The sequence below is a fragment of the Felis catus genome, chromosome D3, assembly GCF_018350175.1.
Source record: "Felis catus isolate Fca126 chromosome D3, F.catus_Fca126_mat1.0, whole genome shotgun sequence".
NCBI classification, from domain to species: domain Eukaryota; kingdom Metazoa; phylum Chordata; class Mammalia; order Carnivora; family Felidae; genus Felis; species Felis catus.
In genome coordinates this window covers 21,934,569-21,950,691 of record NC_058379.1, presented here as the reverse complement: position 1 = coordinate 21,950,691, position 16,123 = coordinate 21,934,569, and the positions used below count along the sequence as shown (strand labels likewise).

At 43.2% G+C, this 16,123-nt stretch overlaps 1 long non-coding RNA gene across 5 annotated transcripts in view; it reads right to left on the bottom strand.

Moving 5' to 3' along the window:
- Positions 1-11,481: 11,481 nt before the first annotated feature.
- The window catches only part of LOC109493276, a 30,220-nt gene continuing 25,578 nt past the window's right edge, over positions 11,482-16,123 (bottom strand). For all 5 annotated transcript variants that reach the window (XR_002147409.3, XR_002147408.3, XR_006588466.1 and 2 more), the window contains one exon: positions 11,482-12,043. This is a non-coding gene — a long non-coding RNA (uncharacterized LOC109493276). The remainder of the gene's footprint in view (positions 12,044-16,123) is intronic.

Here is a 16,123-nt window from a genome sequence, read left to right as displayed (position 1 = left end):
ATTTCATTTCTCTCTGCTCTTATATTATTTTCTTCTCTCTGCTTTGGGTTTATTTTTCTCTTCTTTTTCTAGTTTCTTGAGGTGGGAACTTAGATTATTAATTTAATATCTTTACTATTTTCTAATGTAAGGATTTTTTAGTGCTATCAATTTCCCTCTCAGGACTGCTTTAGCTACATCCCACAAATGTTAATATGTTATATTTTCATTTTCATTCAGTTATATATTTTTTAAAAATTTCCTTTGGTAGGGGCACCTGGGTGGCTCAGTCAGTTAAGCATCTGACTTTGGCTCAAGGTCATGATCTCACAGTTTGTGGATCCTGCTTCAGATTTTGTGTTTTCCTCTCTCTGCCCCTCCCCTGCTTGCACTCCGTCTCTCTCTCTTAAAAATAAATAAACATTAAACATTTTTTTAAATTTCCTTTGATATTTCTTCTTTAACCTATGAATTATATTAAAGTGTTTAATTTAATTTCCAGGAGTTTGGAGATTTTCCTGTTGTGTTTCTGTTACTGGTTTCTAGTTTGATTCCATTATGGTCCGAGCACATACACTGTATGATTTCAATTTTTAAAAATTTATTTAAGTTTGTTTTATGACCCAGGATATGGTTCACCTTGGTGAATGCTCCTTGGTCACTTGGAAGGTATATATATTTTGTTTTGGTTAGGTGGAGAGCTCTATAAATGTCCTTTAGACCCTTTTGGTTGATGGTGTTGTTCAATTCTCCAAATCTCTTCTGATTTGTTTAGTAGTTCTATCAATTGCTGAGAATGATATGCTAAAATTCCCAATTATAATTGTAGATTTATCTATTTCTCCTTCTGGTTATATCACTTTTGCTTGTATATTTTGGAGCTCTGATGTTTGTTGCATATACATTTAGGATTGCTATATCTTTTTCATGGATTGATCATTTTATCATTAAATATTGTCCTTCTTTGTTTCTAGTGATTTTCTTGCTCTGAATTCTAATTTTTTGACTATTAATATAGTCATTCCTTCTTTTTAAAATTAATGTTTGCATGATATAACTTTTTTATCATTTTACTTTCAACCTACCTATACACTATGTTCGAGATGAATTGCTTGTAGACAGCATATAGTTGGATCATAATTTTGAAGTAACTATTGATATGTTAGGTTTAAGTCTGCCATTTTATTATGTGTTTTCTGTTTTTTCCCTTTGTTTCTCATCCTGTTGCTTTTTACTACCTTCATATAGGTTAAACATTTAGGTAAAGGTAACATTTTCAGAGTTCCAGTTTGATTTATGACGTTTTTGAGTATATTGCTTTGAATACAGACACAATATACATATGAAGTGTGCAATATATTGTACAGAATGTATAACATACAAATTTATATATTTGTAGTGTTTCGAGTGACTCTCCTAGGTATTACCATATAATTATGTAATTCATCACAGCCCACTGGTGTTGATATTTACCACACTGAGTGAAGTCTAGAAATGATATTTCCCATTTAGTTCCCTTTACCTTTCCACTTTTTTGAGATAATTGTCTTATATAGTTCCTCTATATACATTGTGTGTGACATCAGATGATATTATAAATTTTGCTTCAATCATAAAATGATTAAAAATCATGAGGTGAAGGATAGTTTACTTTTATTTCTACCCATTCCGTTGCTCTTTAATTTCTAAACGTTCTGTCATTTTCTTTCTGATGAGAGAATAAACTTTAGCCATTCTTTAGTGGCAAGTCTGCTAGCAGCAAATTCTCTTAGTTTTCATTCATCTTAGAATGGTTTTATTTCCTCCTTCATTCCTCAAGGATAGTTTCACCAGATATAAGATTTGGGGTTGACAGTTTTTTTATTTTATTCAGCAGTTGAAAAATGTTGTGCTATTTACATCCTGATTCTATGGTTTCAGATGAGAAAGTTGCTATCATTGAAGGTAATATTCCTTTATTGGTAATGTATCATTTCTCTCTGGTGGCTTTTATTTTTTTCTTTGTCTTTGGTTTTTAGAAGTTTAATTATGATGTACCTTGATGTGGATCTCTTTGAGTTTATCCTATTTGGGGTTCATTAAGCTTCATGTGTCTATATTTTTATGTCTTTCACCAAATTTGAGAAGTTTTCAAATACTGTTTCTTTGAACACCTTTTTAGTCCCACACTCTTTCTCCACTTCTGGAACATGATATGAAAGTTAGATCCTTTGTTATCGTCCCACAGATCCATGTCCCACAGATCCATGAGTCTCTGTTCAATTTTTTTCAGTATTTAAAAAAAATTTTTTTGAAGCAGTTTCAGTTTCAAAGTGAAACTGAGATGAAGGTAGATAGATTTTCCTTATTTGCCATGCCCCATACATGCATGGCCTTTCTTATCAATATTCCTCACCAGAGAGGTACATTTGATAATAACTGATGAACCTATAGTAACACATCATTATCACCAAAAGTCCATAGTTATCTTAGGGTTCATTCTTGGTTTTATATAGTCTATCAGTTTGGACAAATGTATAACAATATGTATCCTTTGTGCTCTACATATTCATCCCTCCCTACCCCTAACCCCTGGTAACCACTTATATTTGTACTGTCCACATAAGTTTTGCCTTTTCCAGAATATCATATAGTTGGAATCATACAGTATGTAAATTTTTCAGATTGACCTCTTTCAACTAATACTATGCATTTAAGGTTTTACCATGTCTTTCCTTTCATTTCTTAATTGCTCATTTATTTTTAGTGGTGAATAGTATTTCATTATCTGTATGTACCACAATTTATTTATCCATTCCTCACAAAAAGATACCTTGGTTCTTTCCAATTTTTGGCAATTATACATAAAGCTGCTATAAAAGTTTATGTATAGGTTTTTGTGTAAACATACTTTCCCACTCCTTTAGGTAAATAGCAAGGAGCACAATTGCTGGATTGTATGTAAGAGTATGTTTAGTTTTGTAAAAAACTGCCAAGATGTCTTCCAAAGTGGTTGCCATTTTGCACGATCTTTTCATATGCTTATTTGCCATCTTTTTTTTTTTTTTTTCTTTTCAACGTTTTTTTTTTTTTATTTTTGGGACAGAGAGAGACAGAGCATGAACGGGGGAGGGGCAGAGAGAGAGGGAGACACAGAATCGGAAACAGGCTCCAGGCTCTAAGCCATCAGCCCAGAGCCTGACGCGGGGCTCGAACTCACGGACCTCGAGATCGTGACCTGGCTGAAGTCGGACACTTAACCGACTGCGCCACCCAGGCGCTCCATGCCATCTTTATATCTTCTTTGGTGAGGTGTCTGTTAAATGTTTGGCCAATTTTTTTAACAAAATTTTAATCAAAAAAATTTTAATTTTTTTACCTTCTTATTGTTGAGTTTTAAGTGTTCTTTGCATATTTTGGATGAGTCCTTTATCAGATGTCTTTTATGTATTTTTTTCAGTCCTTTTTCTCTCTGCTGTGCAGATTGAGAAGGTTCTATAGTCCTGTCTTCAAGTTCACAATCTATTCTCTATCATGTCCGCTCCCCTAATGAGCTTTTATTTTGGTTATTGTCGTTTTTAGTTCTGTAGCTACCACTTGGTTCTTTTTATAACTTCTATTTCTTTGTTGAGATTTTCTGTTTTTACATTGTTTCAAGGGAATTTATAATTATTGTTGGAGCATTCTTATGATGGCTGCTTTAAAATCCTGTTTGTCAGACAATTCAAACGTCTATTTCATCTTATAATTAGCACGTGTTAAGATTCTTTTCTCATCCAAATTATGATTTTCCTAGTTCTTGGTATAATAGATGACTTTTTAAGTTTTATTTATGTAAGTAATCACTGCACCTAATGTGGGGCTTGAGTTCATGATCCCAAGATGAAGAGTCACACACTCCTCCAACTGAGCCAGCCAGGCACCCCTGACAGATGGTTTTTTATTGCATCCTGGACATTTTGGTTATTGTATTTAGGGGGCTGTTGATCCGACTAAAATCTTCTATTTTGGTAATCACCCTGTTCACGTGTAGGTTCTGGCCTATTTCTGTGGGCTTGAGTTCCACTGGCAGCCTAATTTTCTGAGCCCTTGCACAGCTATAATAATCTGCTTCACTCCTCTGGTGATGTTAAGGTTCCTGCTCAATCCCTTATGGTGCCATATGTGGGGGAGAAGTGTTATTCTAGGTCACTTGCTGTCACCGAGGACCTTCTGGCAGTGGTGGGGTTGAGCAGACGCCGCTGGGCCTAGGACTCCCTATGCCACTGGATACCAGAAAAGCAAGGAAACACAGGATTTTGCTGCTGCTGCTGCTGCTGCTTGCTGCTGCCACTGTGGATAGATGGGACTGCCCACCAGTGCCCTGGTTATGGAATGGAAGTTATTATGGCTGAGACTTTGCTCCTGCCCCTACTGGCAGCAAATGAAGCTATCCATATGGGCCACAGTTGTGGAGTAGGTCAATCATGTTACAAAACTGAATGACATGTATTACCAATTTTAACTCCTTCTAAGAACACAATGGCCACGCTAATATGTTTGGAGGACCAGTTTTTTTTGTTTTTTTTTTTTTTCAACGTTTATTTATTTTTGGGACAGAGAGAGACAGAGCATGAACAGGGGAGGGGCAGAGAGAGAGGGAGACACAGAATCGGAAACAGGCTCCAGGCTCTGAGCCATCAGCCCAGAGCCTGATGCGGGGCTCGAACCCACGGACCGCGAGATCGTGACCTGGCTGAAGTCGGACGCTTAACCGACTGCACCACCCAGGCGCCCCTTGGAGGACCAGTTTTAAGTTTTCCTCTACAATGCATGTAATGATTGATAGGGAAATAAAAGGTATTTATCCTTGTACCACCTGAAATCACTTCATGGACACCTAAGGCCAATTTGGGGAACCAGCCCTACAGCACACTGAGACTGAAGCTTTGTTTGCCCTGCCTGACGCTGTGGTGAGTAGAAATAATGTCCCAAATGACCTAAGGCTAGTTTGTGCCAAGAGAAACTCTAGAATGGGTCTTTGATGCTGTCACCTCACCACATTACAGGCCAAAACCATGATCTGGTTGAAATTCAGAAAACAGCTTGGTGTGTGCAAGCTCCATGTCTCACCTCAAGCAGCAGCCAAATGCTCATATGCTTCCACATTTACCCACTTACATGCTAATCCACTTATATGATTGCCTGCTTACATGTTTACTTATTTACAAACTTTCTGCCCACACATTAGGTGCTTCCTCCCTGACCTCGTTCCACAATTACATCCTGACACACTTACCAGCTTACGTGTTTACCTCCTTACATGCCACACACGTATCTCCTTGCACATGTACCTCTTACGTGCTTACACACTCGTGTGCTAACACAATTACTCCTCCAGTCGCTTACACAATTACAGACTCATTTGATCGCAAGCTTACACAATTACATGCTTATCACCCACTCACACAGCTCCAGTTCCAGATCTGGTGTGGTCTCAGCTGCAAAGACACCCGGTTTAACAAGGAAAGGAGGTTGGATTTCAGGGAAGGAAGGCCCTTAGTCACACTCCCAGCAGTCAGGCCCACTCTCATCTCTGGCTCCCGCCTCATACCAGCCTGTTCTTGCAAGAGCCCCTGTCCACACCTCTGACAGTTGCCAACATATTTCCTGTGGTCTGAACATTTTTGGTGGGATATTTTTCCTTCGTCTCCATGTGTGTCAAGTTGGAAGAAAAACAACCAGCATTTGGGACACTTGCACATTCACAGCTTTGTGTGAGGCACCCTGTGTACATTCTCCTCCCCAGTCTTTTGGCAACTGGCCTGCTCAATGAACTGATCCGTTCCCTCTGGTGTGAGTCAGAGTTGATTTTCAAATCAGTAGACACTGGCTTCATGGATGGTGTATGGATAAATCTCCAGGGAAGAACATCCTGAATATAGCTAGTGGAGGGGAAAGAGAACTGGACTGGGGAGTCCATTGGCCTGAATTTGGTGTCCAGATGGGCCTCTTCTAAGCTGTGTGATCTTGAGGAAGTCATTTATCCCCTCTGAGTCTCTGTTTCCTCATACAAGAGAAGGGATAACTGGGGACATAGAGAGGCAGAGACTGGGTCCTTCTGCCTTTCTTTTCTATCCCTGAGTCCGGGTACACAATAGACTAGTAAATGCCTTCCAACTGGAACAATCTTGTCCAGACATTCATACTCCGCTGAGCGCCAGACAAGTGATAGGAAAGTGACAGAGCAGTATTCTCAAAGTGGGGTCCCCTCTACCTGTATCAGAATCATTACAATGCTGTGTTAAATACAGATTCCTGGGCCCTAGCACCTCTGGGGATAGGACCCAGAAGCCAGCAATTTAACAACTTGCATAGAGAGAATCGCATGCATAGTGTGTGGGAAATAATTTACACTGCTCCCTTTTCTCCACATAATGGATTCTTGTTCATCCTTCAAGTGAACGTCAATGTCGCCTCCACCATGAAGCCTGCCTAGACTCACCCCAGATATAATTAATTGTATCATCCTCTGTGGGATATCTTATTCACATTTGTGTCCCAGACCTATCCCAGGAGCACATAGCAGATGGTCATAATTAAAAATAACCTCCCTCCCTTGACCTGTAAGGCCCTCAATGAACTGATCCTTCCCATTTCTTCCTGTCCTCCATACCCCATCAGCTCATCTCTCCTGCCTCTGCCCTGATCCTCAATGTTCCTAGCAGACTGGCCTTCATTCTGTACCTTAATCAAGCCAAGTTTTGTCCAGCCTCTTAGCCTTTGCTCTCAGTCCTTCCTCTGACTGAAGCACTCTTTCTTCAGATCTTTGCATGGCTGGCTCCTTCCCACTGCACATTCCAGTTCTAGATCAAATATCATCTTCTCAGAGATACCTTCTCTGCTCACCCAGCTGAAGAAGGTCCCCAGTAACATCTGTCTCATCACACCATTTTCACTTTACCACACATTTCTTTTTAAATGTTTGCTGTCTGTCTCTCCCCAGGGAACATAAGCTCACAAGATGAGAGATCTTTATAAGTTTAGCTCTGTAATTCTTAACCAGGGTTGATTTTTTACCCCCTGCCCCGGGTCATTTGGCAGTGTCTGGAGACATTCTAGTCTGTCACACTGGGCAGGAGCTACTGGCATCTAGTGAGTAGATACCAGGAATGCTGCTAAACATTTTGCAAGGTACAAGACAAGACAAAGAATTACCCAGCCCAAATAATAATAGTGCCAGAGTGGAGAGATCCTGGTCCAGCTCATCTCTGATGCCCCAGTGCCTGGACCAGCACCTGGCAAATCTTCTACAATTCAAGCATTTTTGTGGCATGAACGAATGAAATGTTTCAATTAAACGTTGGATTTAATTTTGAAGCCCCAAAAGTCCTTAGAGAGCAATTAAGCCACAAGTTTTCACACTCTGTTTCTGAAAGCCTCAGGCTATGGAGCAGAGTTTCAGGAATTCTGTACACCATGAAGAATTTCCAGCTAAATGCTGACGACGTAAATTTTGTGACTATGGTCTGTGTTATATATTGGGGTCCTGATTGTCTGACAAGTTCTCCTGCTTACAAAAATTGTTCCCAACCAGCCCCCTTATTTCACCAAGCTGGAAGCCAGGATACAAAGAAGCTGATAGGCCTGGGTCTCCCGAGTACCTGGCTGGCCTTGGTCACAGACTGGCCACAGCTCTGTGATTTGCCAAAGACACAATTTAGGAGCAAGTTGATGTGATATTAGCAGTTACAGGCATCAGAGACTTATGGGGTGGGTTTTTATCTTGGCTATGCCTCCAACCAATTCTGTGACCTTGGAAAAGCCACTTACCTCTTTGAGCTTCAGTTTCCCCCTGAGGATCTACAAACTAGAGATAATAATAGCACCTCCCTTATAAGGGTGTGATGCAGATCTAAGAAGTTAATATGTGAAAAATGTTCAGAACAGTGTCTAGCACAAAGTAACTGTGATATGTCAGGTGGGTGACCAGCTCATCCCAGTCTGCCTGGGATTTTCCTGGTTTTAGCACTAGAAGCCCTGTGTCCCAAGAAACCAATCAATCTAAGCAAAGAGGAATAATTGGTTATCCAGGCTGCAGTGCATGTTTCATTTTTTTTAAATTGTCTGATGTTCAGTATCTTCCTATATTAATGTTGTTTGACTTTTCATTACTTAGTATGTTTCATATAATGAGCATGAGAGAAGGATTACTGACAAATCATTTACACAGATGGGATAGCAGGGGACAACTTTAGCCTACTTTCTTCTTTTTTTTTCCCCCTAGAGTGTTTCCCCTTGCCACATATGGTAATGACATTAGTGACTTTTTGCATTGATTTATGAGAACATTTTTCCTGAGTACTATTTTTCTCAACACTTTAATATTATCCCCATTTTTTTCAGTTTTATTGGGATGTAATTGATGTACAGCACTGAATAAGTTTAAGCTGTACGGCATAATGATTTGACTTAACCCACTTCTTAAAAGTTTTTTAAGTTTATTTATTTATTTTGAGAAAGAGAGAGAGAGAGCATGAATCGGGGAGAGGCAGAGAGAGAATCCCAAGCAGGCTCTGCGATGTTAGCATGGAGCCTGACATGGGGCTCGAACCTATGAACCTTGAGATCATGACCTGAGCCAAAATCAAGAGTCAAGACACCTAACTGACTGAGCCACCCAGGCATCCATTAACTTACTTTCTAATAATGAAGCAAATGAAACTGTTGACCTTTATTTATCAATTCATGCAAGGAGACCCACAGCACCTCTACTTAGAAAGCACTTTTTTTGGTGGGGGGGGGGGGTGCCTGGGTGGCTCAGTCGGTTATGTGTCTTACTTCAGCTCAGGTCCTGATCTTGCAGTTTGTGAGTTTGAGCCCGGCATCAGACTCTGTGCTGTGCTGACAGCTCAGAGCCTGGGGCCTGTTTTGGATTCTGTGTCTCCCTCTCTCTCTCTGCCCCTCCTCTGCTCACACTCTTGTCTTTCTCTCTCAAAAATAAATAAAACATTTAAAAATTAAAAAAAAAAAGAAAACACTTTTTAAAAATGCTTATTTATTTTGAGAGAGAGCACTCACCTGAGCTGGGGAGGGGCAGAGAGAGAGAATCCCAAGCAAGCTTCTTCATGCTGTCAGCACAGAGCCCAAGGTGAGGCTCGAGCCCACAAACCACAAGATCATGACCAAGAGTCAAGCATTTGGGGTGCCTGGGTGGCTCAGTCAATTGAGTGTCCGACTTTGGCTCAGGTCATTATCTCACAGTTCATGGATTCAAGCCCACATTGGACTTTCCACTGATAGTGTGGAGACTGCTTCAGATTCTCTCTCTCCTTATCTCTCTGCCCCTCCCCCTTCTCAAAAATAAATAAACATTAAAAAACAAGAGAGAGGGGCGCCTGGGTGGCTCAGTCGGTTGAGGGGCCGACTTCAGCTCAGGTCATGATCTCGCGGTCCGTGGGTTCGAGCCCCGCATCGGGCTCTGTGCTGACAGCTCAGAGCCTGGAGCCTGTTTCAGATTCTGTGTCTCCCTCTCTCTGACCCTCCCCCATTCATGCTCTGTCTCTCTCTGTCTCAAAAATAAATTAAAAAAAAAGAAAAACAAGAGAGAGAGTCAGATGCTTAACCCACTGAGCCACCCAGGCGACCCTAGACAGCACTTTTATAGCTGTTGGTTTCTTACTGGATGTCCTCAAACAAGAGAACTTTGTTTCTTTTTTCCACAAGTCTGTATTTCCAACAGTTTACTGCTTCATACTAAATTTTCCCCAGTAACACAGAATCTTGGAACTAGAAAGAAGTTTATATTTAGTACAACTGTGCTATTTCCCAGATGGGAAAACTGAGTCCAGAGAAGCCACTCCCTTTTCTGAGGTCACATACTAATGAAGCATGACGTTGGGGCTCAGACCCAGGGTTCGATTCCTGGGCCAGGGTGTTCTCAGAGGTTCCCAAACTGGGTTCCACATCCAGTGGAAACATTAAGTGTCACAGAGAAGTAGGTAGCTAAGGAGTGAGAGGGAACCTGTGTCACTCAGCAATCAAAACCCTCCTCCTATCATAGAAGCTCCACTTTCATGTGCTAAAAAAATATTTTTTGAAGGCCACTCAATTGTATTATAAGATTGACATTTTCTTCCCTGGAAAATTTGCTCCCATGGAGAAAACTTAACTACTTCTTTGAACCACGTTTTTCTTTTTTACGTGGTTGGAAAAGGAGATGCGTGGCCCTTTAAAAGCCAGCAGTTAAAATGAAAGGCTCATTCACTCACGGGAATGAGCTGGGTGAGTCAGGGCGTTGGTAACAACTAGCCCAGATGTATAATCTTGTGCCTATCACTTAGGAAAATGCTGCCGTTAGGGATCACTTAATAGAACCTTAGAGTGAGGGTCCAGGGGGATCCCAAGGTAGACAGTCTGCAAGAAGCAGGATGGTGGGGGACAAATTGCAGTGAGATCACCTAGAACCCAGGCCCAGGGTGCTGGGCAGGGCAGGAGTTGCTGTTGGTGAGTTCTGCTTCTCCCTACCCTCTCCAATATGATTTTAAGCTGAAACAGACAAAATCCAAGACCAGGAAAACATCCTGGGTTGACCCCCCCCCCCCAAAAGTGGAAGAAAGACAACAAGAAATGGCAAAGCAAAGTTCACAACCTTTGTCCAGAGCGATTCTGGCTTAAAGGAAGGGCGAGGAGGCATCAGCTGATTCCCCATAGCAGAGGTGAAAGCTCAAACTTGACACTCAGCATGACTGGGTTTGAATCTCAGGCTCACCCACTCATTAGCTGTGCAACCTCAGGAAAGTTACCTCACCTCTCTGAGCATCCTTTCCTCATTGGCAAATGTAGATTGAAATGGTACCGGACATATAGGTCCGGTGAAGGATTAGGAAAGAGGAGGGTAGCGACTGGGTGGTTCAGTCCGTTAAGCTTCTGACTCTTGACTGTTGATTTTGGCTCAGCTCATGATCACTGTTTGTGGGATTGAGCCCCCTGTTGGGCTCTGTGCTGACAGCACGAGCCTGCTTGGGATTCTCTCTCTTGCTCTCTCTCTTTCTGCCCTTCCCTGGCTCACACTCACACGTGTGTGCTCTTTCTCTCAAAATAAACAAACTTTAAAAAAAAAAAGAAAAGAGGAGGTCTCTGCTCCTTACAGTGCTTCTGTGCCAAGGGAACAGTTGTAGCCACTTTCTATGAAGCACCTACTAAGTGCCCGTGTATGGATGCCAGAGCCTGAGCTGTGCAGCCTCTGTCTATTGGGGATACTACCTGGTACTGCAGTAGTTCAGAGTAGGGCTCTCACCATTGTAATTTGTATACAAAATAGTTTTGAGTCAAAGAACATTCTGGGAGACCCAGAGTTCATCAGTCTTTGCCATGGGTTACTCTGTTTGGCCAGCCCTCCCCACACAGCAAGGGCTCAAGAAATACTTGTTGAATGAGTGACTCAATGATGGAAGAAATTAATGAAAGATGAAATGTTGGTGAGTGTCCCCTACTGGATGGAGGGAGATTTGAAAAAAAAAAAAAAAAAAAAACCCTCAGGAATTCATGAACATAATGTTGAATGAAATAAGCCAGATACAAGAGAATGTTCAGTGTGATGACATTTGTATGAATTTCTAGAATGGGCAAGATAAATCTGTGATGATAGGAGTCAGAATCGTGGTTACCTGAAGATGGAAGGAAGAGAGCTAGGAAATGGCAAAGCTGGGGTTTAAACCAGAGGCCACTGCCAGCTAAGCCCATGTTCTTAACCCCTTAGACAAACTGCTGCTCAGAAGCCATACAGCCCAGTTTCCCATCAGATGTTGAGAGCTCCTTTACAGCCTCTGCCAAATGATCGGCCAGGTTCCACTTGCATATTTCCAGTGACAGAGAGCTCATTACCTATATGCTTGCAAAGGAGAACTTGGGAGGAAGAGTTCTAGTCCTTATAACAGCCTCTGCTTTCTCCTGCTTGACCTCAGTTATCTTGTGACTGCCACACCTAGGGACTTTTATCCAGAAGTGGCCTTTCTCCTTGTCCAGTCCCTCCGGCTCAATGGGAAGGGTAGGGGTCGTGGTGATAACTTTATAGTGGATTCTCTCACACACGCCATTCTTGTTCCTTTGAAGAGAAGAGAAGGCAAAAGTGTCATGGAGGATGATTTGGGAACAATTCAACAAATGTAAAATGTACATATTCTATAACCCAACCATCTCTCTTCTTGCACATGCATCCAGAGATGGAGGGACAAAGAAGCACAGAGCAGCAGGGTTTGTGAGAATAAAAACCTCGCAAACAATCTAAATGTCCATTGATGGAGGACTGGTTACAACACCAGAGTGTGTCCTTCCACTGAGGGATGCCAGAGCAGTTTAAAAGGTTGGAAATGAGGTATCCACCCAAGAGAAATGAGAACACATACCCACATAAAGACTTGCATGCAAACATTCATAGCAATATTATTCCTAATAGTCTCAAACTGGATACACTCCTAGAGTCCACCAACTGGCAAATGAACAAGCAAAATGTAGCATATCTGTACAATGGAATATTAGCAAAAAAAAAAAAAATTAAAGAAAAGAAAACATGAGGGGTGCCTGGATGGGTCAGTTGGTTAAGTGCCAGACAATTAACAGCTTAGGTCATGATCTCATGGTTTGTGGGTTCGAGCCCCGCATCGGACTCTGTGCTGACAGCTCAGAGTCTAGAACCTGCTTCAGATTCTGTGCCTTTCTCTCTCTCTGCCCCTCCCCGACTCATGCTCTGTCTCTATCTCTCAAAAATAAACATTGAAAAAAAACTTTTTAAATTTCTTTTAATGTTTATTTTTGAGAGAGAGACAGAGTGCGAGCAGGGGAGGGACAGAGAGAGAAGGAGACACAGAATCCGAAGTAGGCTCCAGCCTCCAAGCTGTTAGCACAGAGCCCATTGTGGGGCTCGAACCCACCAGCTGTGAGATCATGACCTGAGCCGAAGTCAGATGCTCAACTGACTGAGCCACCCAGGCGCCCCTCCTTGGATAATTTTTTAACTTAAAACAAGCAAGCAAGCAAGCAAGAAAGAAAAGAAGCAATGCAAAAGAGCCTAGAGGCTACAGTCCATTCTCCAGCCCATCTTTTACAATTACTGGGCCCGTGGATTTAGGAAATTGTCATTTATAAGCAGTAAATTGGATGTGTCTAAACTTAGAAAGGACTTCAGGAATGATCTAGTCCAGTTCCTTTGCTCTATAGGTGGAGAAACTGAGGCCCAGGGAGGGACTGCAGCCCGGCCAACGCCAAAGCTTGTTGGGCTTGGGCCAGGGCTGCAGTCCAAGCCCCGGATGAAGCTCCTAGCTCTGCCCCCGCACTATACTCTGCACAAATTGTTTCGTGTCTCCGGGAAGGGGGAGTTTATAAATTTGGCCACGTTTTGGAACAACAGAGCCATAAATGGACATGCCCGCAAGAGGCTGGGAGGTACCTGACCTTTGAGGCTGGGGGTGGGGAGGGGAAGGGAGAACAGGGCCAGCAGCCTCAGCCCTGGCCCAGATTCTTGCATCCAGGAGAAAAGAAAACTGGAGAAAGGAGCTAGTCCAGAGGGAGGCTGCAGATGAAGCAGGTAAACACGGAGGGCCACATGGACCTGGGTCAAAGGCCCCCCGCCTACCACTGTTTGGCTGGGTAATCTCGGACACATGCCTTCACCTCTCTGAGCCTCAGTGGTCACCAAACCTGGTAAATGATGAGAACGTGTGGAAAGGTTATAAAAATGCAGATGACCAGGCCCCAACTCCAGCTTACAGAGAATCAGATTCTCCCAAGATGGGTCCCAGGCAACTGTATTTTCCAGAAGCATCTTGTGGTAGTCTGCATCACTAGAGAACTGGAATTCAGGAGTCACTGACATCAGCCTTAAAACAGGCTTCTCAAAATCATTATTTTCATTAGACTCTTGCCCATAGAGGAAAACCCAGGCTGCCTAGCATGCCATTCAAGGCCTCCACGGCAACAGAACAACTTCACCCCCTCCCCACTTCAGCCCTTTACATTCATCCCTCCGTTGTTTCAGCAAACAAGGTTGAGTATCCCCTCTACAGCCCCACATAAAACCAGGTCTCTGCCTTCCCTGGCAGTCCAAAGTGGGAATAAATCAAATTCCACACTCCATGATTCTCTTCCTTTTTTAAACACATTCACATTCACACTTTCCAAACGAGACAGTTCCTTCAAGTTGGACAGTCCACCATCCCATTTGGCTTCTCTTTTGATGGAAAATCCATACCCCCTCTTCCATGAAGTTTTCCAGCTGTTCTCTGCCCTCCCCCCCCCCCCCCCCCATGGAATCACTACCTATACAGGGCTCTACCCTCCAAATGAATGAGTAAATAAATGAGTGGAATTCTTGATTGATTTGCCTCCCGGCCCTGGCGCAGTTTGTAGCCAATAAAAATGTTTGTTGCAATACAATGAACACTGGATTCTCTGAGCCAACTCTGATCTGAATGCAACTACCACTGAAAAACATTCAGTCAGTCAACATTTACTGAATATGTATTATGCACCGGGCATGTGTAAACAAACCAGATCACTCCAGATGGGGTTAAGTGCAAAAATGAGTGCTCTGAGAGAGAACAATTGAGAGGTGCTGTTTCAAAGAGGGTGGTGAGGAAGCCCCTTGGAGCTGAGGCAGAGCTGGCCTGCAGAGCCCTAGAAGGGGTGACTTGATTTGGGTTTGAGAAGGGCTCTTGGGCTTCTAGGTGGTGAGTGGAGGTGGGGTGGGGACAGTGCCAGAGCCGAGTGATGTGATTAACAATGGTGTGGAGAGGTGGGGCCCAGCCACACGAAGACAGATGCCACAGGGGGGCCTGCAGCTTGGGTGGGACAGCTGATCTTCCAAACTTTAGAGTCTTTGATGCTCTGAGCCTTATATGTTTTAAACTCACACACACACACACACACACACACACACACACACACACACACACACACAATTAAAGAAAACAAGATCCCTCAGAGCCTCAGAAGTTGGCTAAAGCCCATAGGATTGTCTGTTTTTTTAAAAAAATATATTTTCCCACTGAATCTTCAGTTTTGTATTTCCAGCAGCTGGCATCCACCCAAGGGGACAAGTTAGCTGAGACAAACAGGCTTCCGTCCCTCTGTCATTGTCCTCTGGATCGCTCGTGGCTGCTAAAAGGGTCATTTCCTGAGGCCTCAGCAGGGCTAGGAGGGTGAGGTGTGGGGGCCAGGCCTTCCCACGGATGCAGCTGGGTCAGCTGCATTTCCCGAGAGGACATTGCTTTGGGGGAGGGGGTGGGGCAGGCAAAAAGCAGCCCCGGAGGTCAGGCAAGCAGCTCCAGCCCAACACTTCATTAGTAAGTCAGTCACTTGAGGTTTAACAAAACAATGTGGTGAGGTTCCCAGGCTAGCCCACAAGAAGAGCCTGTAGGTCTGATATTGGAGAGTCATTTGTGTAGGATGAGAGGAACTCAGCCCAAGAGAGGTTCTGGGCCACCTGATTTCAAGACTCACCAAATTCAGGCTAGGTGACCTGGGAATGATCCTTTAAGGTGAGGCTGGGCTGTGAACACAGAAAAGCCCTTCCCTCACTGGGAGGGGCAGGGGGCCCTGACTCTGGGACAGGGGACTCCAGGCATGGAGCCCACTCAACTCCATGACTATCTAAGCCACACACAAATTTTAAGTTACTAGGTTCAGCCCCTCCTAGTTACAATCTGGTTTCTTAAACTGATGCTCTGCCCCTGTGATGCGGAGGCTGCCAAGGCTGTGTCTGTCCCAAACCCATCAAATAACCTCCCACAAACCCATTAATCTTGTATCAGGATCATGCACCTTCCTCTCATGTCACTGTCCCTCATTGCTCTCCCAGTGCTCATTACACTGGCTTGGTTTGGGTTTCTCTTTCCTGCCCCGTGGCCTTTGCCCATGCTGTTCCCTCTGCCTGGATCAAGAGGCAAAGTGCTTCCTAGTTCCTTTTTCCTCCTAGAGCTAACGCCAAATAGCAGTAGTGATTTGTGCAGTAATTTGCATGATATCATGTTCCTCCAAAGCATCATTAAAGACGTTCCAACATTGGCCTCTAAATTGGCCACAGAAAGGGAAAGAAAGAAAAAGGACAGTATGTGGAGGGGCTTTTTGGCCCGAGTCTGGAAGAGGTGCACATCCCTTCTGCTCACATTTCATTGTCTGAGAACATGGC